General features: G+C 39.9%; 1 protein-coding gene across 5 annotated transcripts in view; it reads left to right on the forward strand.

The window, feature by feature from the left end:
• Window positions 1–1,874: 1,874 nt before the first annotated feature.
• Window positions 1,875–12,218, forward strand: part of FBXO34 (F-box protein 34) — a 78,561-nt gene continuing 68,217 nt past the window's right edge. For 3 of the 5 annotated variants that reach the window (XR_014293672.1, XM_082616951.1, XM_082616950.1), the window contains exon 1: window positions 1,934–2,022. The gene's annotated coding sequence lies outside the window, so the exon portion shown is untranslated. Of the gene's footprint in view, window positions 2,023–12,218 lie in introns of all 5 variants that reach the window. The other 2 variants (XM_082616949.1, XM_082616952.1) reach the window with 2 other exon arrangements.

Below are 12,218 nucleotides of genomic sequence, written 5' to 3' on the forward strand. Positions count from 1 at the left end.
TGAGGACAGTGTTTGAGATGAACCTGAGAGGATAGATTGAACTTTGAGTCAAATATTGACATAAAGAAGGTTCAAGTGATCATGATACATTGAGCTAATATTGATCAGATATTAAATAGACATATGGCTTAATTCCAGTATGTACAATATGACCCCCTCCAACTTTGATTAAACTTTGATTAAAATTATCTATACAGATAAAAGTCTAGATGGCGGTGTTATGTGGTTATTTCTTGGTGGTGAGATCATAGGAAATATTTATTTAATTTTTTGATATTTAAGGTTTTATAATATATATTTTAAGAGTAGTTATAGGGCTTCCCTGGTGGCGCAGTGGTTACGAATCCGCCTGCCAATGCAGGGGACACGGGTTTGAGCCCTGGTCCGGGAAGATCCCATATGCCACGGAGCAACTAAGCCCATGCGCCACAACTACTGAGCCTGTGCTCTACAGCACGTGAGCCACAACTACTGAAGTCTGCGCACCTAGAGCCAGTGCTCTACAACAAGAGAAGCCACCGCATTGAGAAGCCTGCGCACGCAACGAAGAGTAGCCCCCACTCACCGCATCTAGAGAAGGCCTGCACACAGCAATAAAGGCCCAATGCAGCCAAAAAATAAATAAATAAGTAAATTTAAAAAAAAAGAGTAGTTTTATAACTGGACAAAACTACTTTTTAAAAGGGCTGGCTAAAATCAAAGCTGCAGATTTAAATGAAACTTGGTACAACCTTTTAAAATGCATTTTGGCAGTTTGTATTAGTAACTATAAAAGTGGTGATACTCTTTCAACTAGAAATTTCATTTCTGGGTATTTATCTTTAAAAATTTACATTCATGAGAATGTCCTATGGTTTCTTTATAACGGCATAACGGGAAGGAAATAAGTAAGTCCAAGAATAAAGAATTTGGTAAAATTTGTATGTCCGCCTAATATAATTTTATGCAGCTGTTAAAGTGTTTATGAAGTTTATGTAGAAATAGGAGAAATAGTTATGGAAGAAACCCCCCCCCAAAACCAAAAAAACCCAAAACCCACCAGGATCCAAAATTTTGTGTACACTATGATCACAACACTGTAAAATAAATATGCATGAGACAAAAGGTCTAAAAGCAAATAAGCTGAATGCTGAGTGACTGTATTAGAGTGAAGGATTTTTTTTTCTTTATTGTCCTCATGTTTTATGATGTAGTTAAAATTATTTTTACAGTGAAAGCAATTAGCATTTTAAAGGCTGAGTGTAAAAGGGTCCTCACTGGCACTCTGATTTGAAAGTATTAAGTAAAATACTAAAAACTTCTTATAGTAATCATTTACAATCTCTTAAACTTCTAAAGATCACATTTTGAGACTGTCAACCTCAAAGTTTATCAGCTTGCTGGTAGATATTCCTGCCATGATTTGCATAGAAAAGAATAACATAAAGGACTCTTTCAACCCTTCATTTTACAAATGAGAACTCTGAAGCCCAGCCTTCCCAGTAGCAGAAGCAAAATTTGAATCCAAGTCTACTAAGTTATCTAACAGTAATCTAACACCTTTTATAGCTCCACATCCACCCATGAGTATTATTAGTAGACTTGTCATGTCTATTGGCTGTTGAACACTGTTGTTACTACCATTCTGGCTAGCCTGAGGGGTTGATTCCTTTCTCTGTAGGTCTTACTCGAGCTTTCACTCTTCACCACTTGGGGGCCCGAAGATGCCTCACCCGGTTCTCCCTTTTTTAAGTCCCCCACTCTTCGCACCCCCAGCGTCCGAAGTGCCGCAGAATCCCGGCAGGGGCGCTGCGACTCCCTGGCTCCGCGGCCCCTCCCCTGGCCAGCCGTCGATTGGGCCGGCGCGTGACGTCACGCCGTTTTAGCCAAACAAATGGGTTTCGGGGCGAGCGTTGGGCTCCGCCGCGCCGCGCTTGGCGCTCGGTCCGCCTCAGCGGTGGGGAGCGAGCCAGGCCAACTGCCGCCGCCGCTGTATCGCGGTGTGCAGCCCCGGGCCAGGCCCCGGCCGGGGCAGGAGCGCAGGTGGGTCTGGGCCGGGGTGGGGCGTGGCGCGAGAGCGGCGCGGTCGGGGTCTGGCGGCGGCCACCGTGGCCGCTCCCCGCCCCCTCCCGCCGGCCGCCTGCGCTCTCGGGGCGCCGGGCGGGTGGGGGCGGGGGCGCCTACCGCCGGTCCGGGGCTCGGTCTGGGGCAGGGACCCGGCGGCCCGCACCTCGTCGGGGGCGTCCTCTGCCCGCACACGGGCCGGGCGCTGAGCGCCCCCGCGGGGCACGGAGGGTCGGGCAGGCCGGCGGGCGGGAGTGGGGTCCCGGACCAGGGCTGAAGCGGAGGAGATCCGGGATAGGCCGTGGGGAGGCTCCAGGTCGGCTCTCCCACCCCCGGGACCGGCGGCCGGTGAGGAAATCGGGCCCTGGGTGGGGGTAGCCTCGCCCTGTCGCGCCCGCCGGGGCTCGACCGCTCCGTCCTTCCCCGTACCAGCGCAGGTGAGCTGGCGCCTGTCCTTAACCTTCTTCGGGGACCTGGCAGGACCGAGGCTCGGAAGCTTCTCTAGCCTCCGGGCTGGCGCAAGTCGACTGCGGTTCCGCCCCAGTCCCGATGAAGTCAGAGTGCTGTGGTTCAGCGTGTCTGTGACGTCAGGGGTTTCCAAGAGATGGGCTGTGATGTCACTGCAGACCCCGGCGGGTAGCTTGACACGCGGAAGGGCCAGGAGGACCCGGAGGGGAGAAAAAGGAAGTTAAAGCTTCTGTCAACGTCTAGCATCGCAGAGATTTTGAATCGAAAGTTGTTCGATATCAGCATTTTACAATTTTAATGTAATAGTTGTTAAGTTCTTTAACTTCCATTTCGAACATTGTTAGTACAGTTCAATAAGACCCATTTGATTTAGGAAAATCTCAATCAGGAGGGGTTTTTTTTGGGGGGGGGTGGATGGGTGGGTGTTTAATGTAAATGCATTTGAGAAAGCTAAACTCATAGTTTGATGGCTTGTGATCGGAATTGCTGGAAAAAACAGAACCAATTCGAGTGCTGATAATTATTTGCCTTACTCTTTTCTGCTAGACAATTTAAAAATCATTTATCTGCCTATTTGCTTTTTTTGTTAGTGGTCTGGAAGAGAGAGGGGATTTTAAGTCAAGTTTTTCTTTTGTAAAGAGGGGAGGAGGAGTTCTGAATTAATCCAACATTCTTCTTAAATAATAATTACCTGGGGATTTAATTTATCCAGGTTGTCCCTGTCCATGGATAATTGAGGGTTTCCTATGCTTATAGCTCAACAACAAGGATTTTCCTTGTTTTCTTAGTAAGACTGGGCTGTAACAGTATAATAACATATACCAGGACTGCTTGGCTGGACAAGTAACTAATATTTCGTCTGTAATGCTTTCAAATATGAAACTACAGAATTTAAAAAAGTGCCCTGCCTATGAATATTGCTTTTCTTCCGAAAGAGATCAGGCCAGAAGAGAAGCTAGTCACCTGCCATTAATGACTCTCTTCAGGTATTGCAGCATATCAGTACTTTTGCTCATCATTTTTCCTCTCTGTAAAATTATTTAAATAGGATCTAGTTTGAGAGGTAGATGGCTTAAAATTGAAGCATAATTACAATTTAGTGTCTTCAGCAGGAAGCTTGGATAGGAGTCCTCAGCCCGTCCCCACTGACCTTGACTTGTAATGTTAGGGTTTTTTTGTTGTTAATACTTCCTTCTCTCATTTGCTCTTTAAAGGTGATTGATAAGGTATTGTCTGTCTAGATTCTGCATCAACATGCTGGTGGAAGTCATGCTCTGTTAGTGCATTTTTGTAGAAAATGAAAGCAAAAATTTACCCTTGTTAATTACCATTAGATTTGACTGGAAGTTTACAAAACAAGGTGTTCCTGTAAATCTCATTTTAATGCTCACTGTACTTTGGAAATTCTATAGCATTTTGTGCAGTACTTGAAAATTATTATATATATATATTTATTTTAAGAAATTAGGAATCGTGTGGTGACAGTGTTAAGGCTCTAAAGACAAAATTTGGGTTTTTGGATCTTCAAGACATAAGTACCAAATTAACATGAAATTGCTGATTTTGAGGGTGTTAATCAACCTACTCTTTAAAATCAAAGGATCATGACAAGATATTATGTAATGAAGTTGAAGGAGGTACAGAGAGAACACTTGCATGTGTCTTTTCCAGGGAGCCTTTCTGGGGGAGGCTACGTGGATCTGTGTAAATTAAATGTACTAGGGTATATGGTGAAAGTCAAACTACATGTGAGTTGAAAGACATATAAATGCTGATAATAAAATAGCTTCTCCTTGGCAGTACATTTTTTCCTCCTCTGTGGTGTTTAGCAGTTATGATTTTTTTTAATGAAAAATGAGTTGATAGGGGCTTCCCTAGTGGCGCAGTGGTTGAGAATCCACCTGCCAATGCAGGGGACATGGGTTTGATCTCTGGTCCAGGAAGATCCCACATGCCCTGGAGCCACTAAGCCTGTGTACCACAACTGCTGAGCCCGTGTGCCACAACTACTGAAGCCCGCGTGCCTAGAACCCGTGCTCCACAATGAGAGAAGAGAGAAGCCACCACAGTGAGAAGCCCTTGCACTGCAACGAAGAGTAGCTCCAGCTTGCCGCAACTAGAGAAAGCCCGTGTGCAGCAACGAAGACGCAACACAGCCAAAAAATAAATAAATAAAATAAATAAATTTATTTAAAAAAATGAGTTGATAGGTGGAGAATAAATGTCTTCATGTATTCTGATATGACCTGGGAACAATGGCAGGTGTAAAAAACTCAGCTTCTTTGTATAGTTGTATAACCGTTTCACCAGCCATAACACATAACACTCTGAAACATTTTTACAGTTTGTTTCTACTTTTGGCAGGTTATTTTTCACCCAGGCCTAGCAGTTTTGGGTCTAGGAAGCAGCTTCTACTTCTTATAAATGGAAATTTATTTGAGATCTGTATTATTTTGAAATATTTTGTCATTTTATCCAGTTATAGCATTTAAGGGACTATATCAGCCAGTCATTAGTGATATAGCATCTTTCTGACAGATAAAGGCAAATGTGAACAATGAAAGTGTTGTATTTTAGAAATTCTTTAGGATATGTTTATTGGATCAATTCTATTAACATCTAGAATTCAAATTCTTGTACAAATTGTCTACTTTCTTTCTTTTTTTTTTTTTGCGGTACGTGGGCCTCTCACTGTTGTGGCCTCTCCCGTCGCGGAGCACAGGCTCCGGATGCGCAGGCTCAGCGGCCACGGCTCACGCACCCAGCTGCTCCGCGGCATGTGGGATCCTCCCGGACCGGGGCACAAACCCGTGTCCTCTACTTTATTTTCTAATAACTTTATGCTCAGCCAGTTTAATTTGCACAGTTTTGATACTCTAGTAAACCTTAATCTTGTTTTCATATTTGTTGGGGAGAGAACTTACTAATGGTTAGAAACATCATTCAGTGTTATCTTCCAAAATTTGCAGCTGTTTAGAACCAGATACTTGAGAGAAGCTACTATGGTAGAATGAATGCCTTCCTTGTTAGGTCATGTGTGACAAAGGCAAAATTCAGCAAGTGCATAATCTGCAGTCCTTTGGAAGCTACAGTAACAAATAGCAAATTAACTCCCAAGTGCATTTAGGTCATTGGAAATTGAATTCCTATCAATTCTTACTGTTGCATAATTTATCTTTCCCCCTGTAGTTCATGTTTATGGCACTTTGAAGCTGATGAATGTACTGTATTATCTGGGAAAAGCATTAATAATTTAAATGTAGGTGTTTCTTAATGTCAGTTGAAAGAGTTTGTCAACCTTCCGTTTCCAGCTCTGTCTTCTGGTTTGCTCTTCACAGAAGAGGCTCCAGATCTTCCCTTTTTAAATGTTCAACTCCAGAAACTTAGCACACACATTTTCAAACCTCAGCACAATGTAGATTTAAATGTGAAACTAAGCTCTATTTATGTGTGTATTATATTATTATCAGGCATGGGTTTTATTCATCTAACAAACATGTTTTGAGTACCTCTGCCAGGTCCTCAGCCAGGGACTGTGTGACCTTTGTTTTAACATTCCGTTGCCATGGGGGCCATGGGTCTGAAGGGCAAGAATTGGACCAAGAGGATGAACCATTTATGTTATGCAGATTGGCCAGAGGTTTTGTCTAAAGGTCAGTTAAGTAGGTATTAGAAGCTCAGGTAAAAAGAATAGGGAACAGATTATCATAGCCCAAGGCAGACAAAGGGGTCAGGCTCCACAGGTTTGGATTGTGCTAGAATGAAGGGAGCTTAGTGAGTGAGCATTTTTTTTCAGGCAAGAGCAAGCACTCAAGGCCAGAACTAGTCTGTATAGGCAGTCTAAGACTTGAGGTAGAAGAGGAACAATCCAGACATCCCTCTCTCAGAGGCATGTATATATACCTTCCTTTTCTTCTCTAAGGTCAATCCTTTAATTGACAAACTTCTGAAATAATGTGAGCCTCACATTATTTCCACTCTGCTTTTTTCCCCTAACATTTTATCATGAAAATTTCAATCAGAGAAGAGTTGCAAGAAGTGTTTATACATTGAATATGAATATCTAAATATCCACAATGTAGATTCTGTAATTCTTATTTTGCTGTATTTGCTTATCTATCTATCCATCCATTCTACCCTCTCTCTATGTATTTATCAATCCATCTTATATTTTGGTTGTATTTCAAAGTAAGTATACTTTACCAGTAAATACTTTTGCATGCCTATCATGAACTATTTGTTTACTTATTAAATAAGTAAACAAATAGTTTAACTTGTTCCTTAGTTTGGACAAGTTCATACATCTATTTAACCGATAACCCTGTCAAGATATAGAACATTACCATTTCTACGGAAGGTTTCTTTGTTCACCTTCCAAGTCAATTTAATTAAATTTTTAATCTCCTGCAATCTTACTTCCACCCTTCTGAAACTACCTGTTGAAAGGGCCTAGCTGTTAGCAGTACATTTGAGTGGCATTATGCTGGGTGTTCAGAATATAAAGAAATGAAGAACATAGCCCCTGCTCTCTGTAAGCTTATAATTTAGTTTGGATTTTAATTAGGTGTCTGATAAATAAATGTTACATGAATTCAGAGGAGGCAACTGGGACTGCCAGACAAAGCTTCCTAGGTGTGGGCCTTGGATTGGACTTTTATTTTGGGATCTGGAGAAGAGGTTTTATTTATTTATTTAATTTAAAAAGACTGATTAAAAGTATGGTATTAAAAAAACAAAGAAAAAGACAAAGTTATGAAGCTGCAGTAGCAGACAAGGGACCCAATTATGGAGGGAGTTTGAGCATTATTTTTTACTCAGGACAATCTTTGAGAAAGGAAGTAATGTGAAAAACGGATCTTTTAGTTAAATTCTTAGCCCATTTGTCATCTTTGGTATTTAGTTGTACAGAAGACATGTTCATTTTTTGAATTCTCTCCTCTCAGTTCTTTGCCTATCTCTGATTTCTTCTGATTTATCAGCTTGGCTGGCCATTCTTTCTCTTCCAGATCCAAACTATCTAAAACTCTGTTCTCTTCTTTTTTTTTTTTTTTAATTGAAGTATAGTTGCTGTACAATATTATACGTTAACAGGTGTAACCTGTTACCATGTAACCTGTAACCATTTTTAAAGGTTATAGTCCATTTATAGTTATTATAAAATATTGGCTATATTCCCCACGTTGTACAATATATCCTTGTAGCTCATTTTATACCTAATAGTTTACACCTCTTACTCCCCCACCCCCAATTGGTAACCACTAGTTTGTTCTCTATATCTTGAGCCTGTCTAAAGCTCTGTTCTTGACTCTTTGTTGTGCTCCTTGTAATCTGGCCCTTAGCTCTTAGGGCTTCTCAGTTATAATGCTTTCCAGGTCAAGCCTATATCTGTATCCATAAGCTGTTAACTCTTGTTAGATTTCTAACTGCCAATAGGATACTGCTTTTTTTTAAAAATTTTTTGAATTTTATTTATTTATTTATTATACAGCAGGTTCTTAATTAGTTATCCATTTTATACATATTAGTGTATATATGTCAATCCCAATCTCCAGATTCATCACACAGATGCTGCTTTTTTTTACATCCATGTTTACTTTGTATTTATTTTTTAAGAATCTGTAGCAAGAGCATTTGCTCTAAGTAGTTGTAGCAAATGGGATTTATTAAGAAAGAGGTAAATGTTGAGTAGGCTGAATGAACAGATTAGACTGAACTTCTAGAACAAACACCACAGAGACACTGTAGAACTTGCCTGATAAGGGAGCTACTGCCATTACGGGCCACCATATGTGGCAGAAATTTTAACTTCCTTGGGCAGGAACATCATTACATGTTACTTTCTGCTCTCTATATCTTAAGTGGGCTGCTTGGCCACACTTAGGTCTTACGTGAAACCTTAGCTTCAAAGGCATCTGGAAAATGTAGTTTTTAGCTATACAGCCTCTGTAAAATAGGAAGTCCATGTGAGAGTGGATTGGAGTGAGTATTGAGCGAGTCTTCAGCACAATCAGTTTGTGAAAAACTAAACTCATTTTCCCCAGATTCCCTAATGGTGGTAAAGTGAATCCTTTTGTAATTTTGCTGTTGCTATGCCAAGAAATGGGTATTGCTTTGGTTTCCTGAGATAGAAACTATTGCAATCAGCTGTACCATTTAGATGTTGCGTGTAGTGAGTATAACAGAAAACCAAGTCAAATTTACTGGCTTGTAGAACTAAAAAGACCAAAGATGAAGCTTGATCCACTTGTACTTAGGTGGTCAGAATCTCACATCTTCTCATTTCCTTTATTTAATAAGCTCTGCTTCCATGGTGTTGTCCCTTTGTGGTTACAGTGTGTTTGTCAGCACCTCAAGCTCTGCGTCCTTATGCCATCAAATCCAGAGGTGGGGAAGGAGAGTGCTTCTATAGAAGCTGTAGGGCAGAGCTCTTGACAGTTTTTGCTCCATAGACACCTTTGGCAGTCTGAAGCCTATAGGACCCGTCTTCTGAGAAGGTTTTTGTTTTTTTGTTTTTTTTTGCGGTACATGGGCCTCTCACTGTTGTGGCCTCTCCCGTTGCGGAGCACAGGCTCCAGACGCGCAGGCTCAGTGGCCATGCATGGCTCATGGGCCCAGCCGCTCCACGGCATGTGGGATCTTCCCGGACTGGGGCACGAACCCACGTCCCCTGCATCGGCAGGCGGACTCTCAACCACTGCGCCACCAGGGAAGCCCAGCCCCCTGAGTAGTATTTTTAAATTACATAGGATTACAAAGAAAACCAGTTACATTAAAATACAGTTACCAAAATATTTTTTTAAATTATGAGATAGTAACGTGCTTCTGTATTAAATAATAAGATTTAGCGTGGGTCTAATAATTTCCAAGTAATGATTAACATTGTCACTGTTTGGAGGTGTCTGCAACTTATGATTGTGTGATAGGAAAATATCTACGATTTCTACCACTGACAGTGGCAGATATTGTTAATATTATTGTGGTCTGACTGAATTCCCAATAGAAGGAAATGCTAAATTTCAGTTGGAGGTTACTGAAAGTAAAGATAATTTCCCCCCTCATCTGAGTTTATAGACATCCCAAATTGAGTACTTAGCCACTTAGCACTTTAAAACTTCATTGTATACCGTTATTTATTACTCTTTGTTTCACATGTATTAGTCTCCCCTCTTCTACTAAATTCTAAGCTTTCATATCTTATATCCCCAAATTGTAGACACATAATTGAAGGCTTAGCTTTTTCCCCTTAAGGACATACCTGGGCTATTTAAATTTGTACCTTTAAATTAAAAAAATTTTTTTTTTCCATTTTTCTGTTTAACTTAGACACCTTCTAGCAGATTCATTATAGGACTTTGTGTATTAAAGTGTTCATTTGCTTCTTGAAAATTAAAAAATTAAAAAATAATGTATTTTAAATAATAATATAAAAATAGTCTATCTGAAGCTCTGAAATCACTCTTGGAACTACTGTAGGGAATTATTGATTAAGCTGGAGTCTCTGAAGATGAAATTTGAGTTTGGTAAGGAAGTCTCAAAGGACACATTTGGTCTATTGTCCAGAATCCAGGAGAGGCAAGCTTGTTTCCAAAGTAGGGCAAGAGATTTGATTTCAAGTTCAGTCATCAGGATTGTTCTCTGGAGGTTCTAGGTACTTTCTACACACCACTTCAGCCCTTGAGGTTAGATTTCTCTGGTTCAGGCTGTATTCTAGTTGAAGAGCTATACCATCATCACAATAGTCAAGCTTATTTGGGATACTGCAAGGACTGTGAAAATGGATCCTGAAAAGTCCATAGAAGGTCTATAGCTTTATGCTTTAGGTATCCTGTCTTTCATTTGACATTTTCTTTGCCTATGTTTTATTTAACATGCTATGTAGTTAGCATGATAAAATGGTTATATACCACCATTTTTAACTTGTGGAATTTCAAGGCCTGTGTATTTATTCATTTACTGAAAAAAAGGGTAGCATGTTTTATACTCCAGGCATTATGCTCAGTGCATTAGTTAACTTCTGTCACTTTTTCTCTTAGCACTATTTACAGATCTATGTATTCTTTGGCAAGTACCAGTCTTAAATTTAAGAATTTATTCTTTTGTCTTTTTATTGTTTATCTTAACACCTTGTGGGTTCCCCTGCCGTATCATTAATAGAATTGATTATTAAAGTCCAGATAAATACTAACTTTTCTGGAAAATCCACATTTTTGTTTGTATTAGTAGGAGGTTGTATATTAAAACATAGTTTTACATTCTAGTTGCATATATTTTAAGACTATATAGTACAACATATTTTTGCACTTAAAAATGACAGTATAACACATTTTAAAACTACTGATGTTTAAAAATTTCATGGCCTTGGAATTTAAGTGAGAACTTTAGCCATGTTAGTTATTATTTTGTTTCTGAATCTAACAAATGAATTATTTCCTCTCTTCTTTATTTCATCTAGGGGCTTAGCCTCTGTATTACAAATGTTATCAGTTACCTAATATTTTTGTGTATATTACCAAAAAGTTACTTGATTCTTACTGTAGTTGTTACCTTGTTTTATTTTGTGAATCAACCTTGACTATCTTGTCTATACTGCTTGAATTTTTTTTTTTTTTTTTTTTGGCTGTGCCATGCAGCTTGAAGGATCTTAGTTCCCCGACCAGGGATGGAACCCATGCCCCCTGCAGTGGAAACGCGGAGTTCTAATCACTGGATGGCCAGGGAATTCCCTATTCTGCTTGAATTTTAATTGTTCTATTTTAGTAGAGAATGAGGAGTTCTAAAGCCTTTTTAAAGAATTGTTCCTTTATTAAAATGTCATGGATTTTCCCTTTTTAGGGGACATGGAAAGAAGGGTACTATGCCTCTTTAAAAGATACGATTAATTTTGGAGGTTAAAATTTGCTTGCCAACTCATTTGTTGGGTTACATAAATATTATGGTTTCATTTTATTAAAGGTCTTTTCATGTGTTCTCAGTGTTTCCAGGCATTTTTTTACCAAACACCTGTGAGTCTTCTCTTGTTAAATGGCTCTGATTTAGATACATGTTACCTCTTGACCACAGTTTATAGTCCAATGGAATTCTTAAGATTTTGGCTTTTTGAGTAAGTCCCTTAAAGACTGGTCTGACAATTACTGATCTTTGTTTCCTGTAGAATCAAGTAATAATTTGTTAGAATTGAATCTGAGTAACCCCTATCCTTGTGTTTATGCTGTTTATTTCATATTCTTTGAGAATATTATATGAAATTAATTTGGTCCATTTTTCTTTCCTCCAAATTGATAGTTCAGGAGAAGTTAGGAGGAAATTAATCTTTACCTTTTCCCTTTCCAATTTTTCAAAAACAATGAGCATAACTTCTCACCTTTCTACTTGTAAAGAATATTAGTGTTACTGGTTTACTAAGGTAATACAGTGCCACTTTTGAAGATTTCAGTTTAATGTTCTTGGCAGATAGCAGATCTGTTTTTTCCCCCTTTGGAAAAAGTCAAGCCTTCATTAATGAACCTCAGTATAATTACTCAGTTTTTAAGAAATTTGTCATTTGTATGCTTTTTTTTTTTTTTTTTTTTGTGGTACGCGGGCCTCTCACTGTTGTGGCCTCTCCCGTTGCGGAGCACAGGTTCCAGACGTGCAGGCTCAGCGGCCATGGCTCACGGGCCCAGCCGCTCCGCGGCATGTAGGATCTTCCCGGACCGGGGCACGAACCC

Source organism: Mesoplodon mirus (assembly GCF_964341445.2).
Source record: "Mesoplodon mirus genome assembly, chromosome: 4".
Lineage (NCBI taxonomy): Eukaryota > Metazoa > Chordata > Mammalia > Artiodactyla > Ziphiidae > Mesoplodon > Mesoplodon mirus.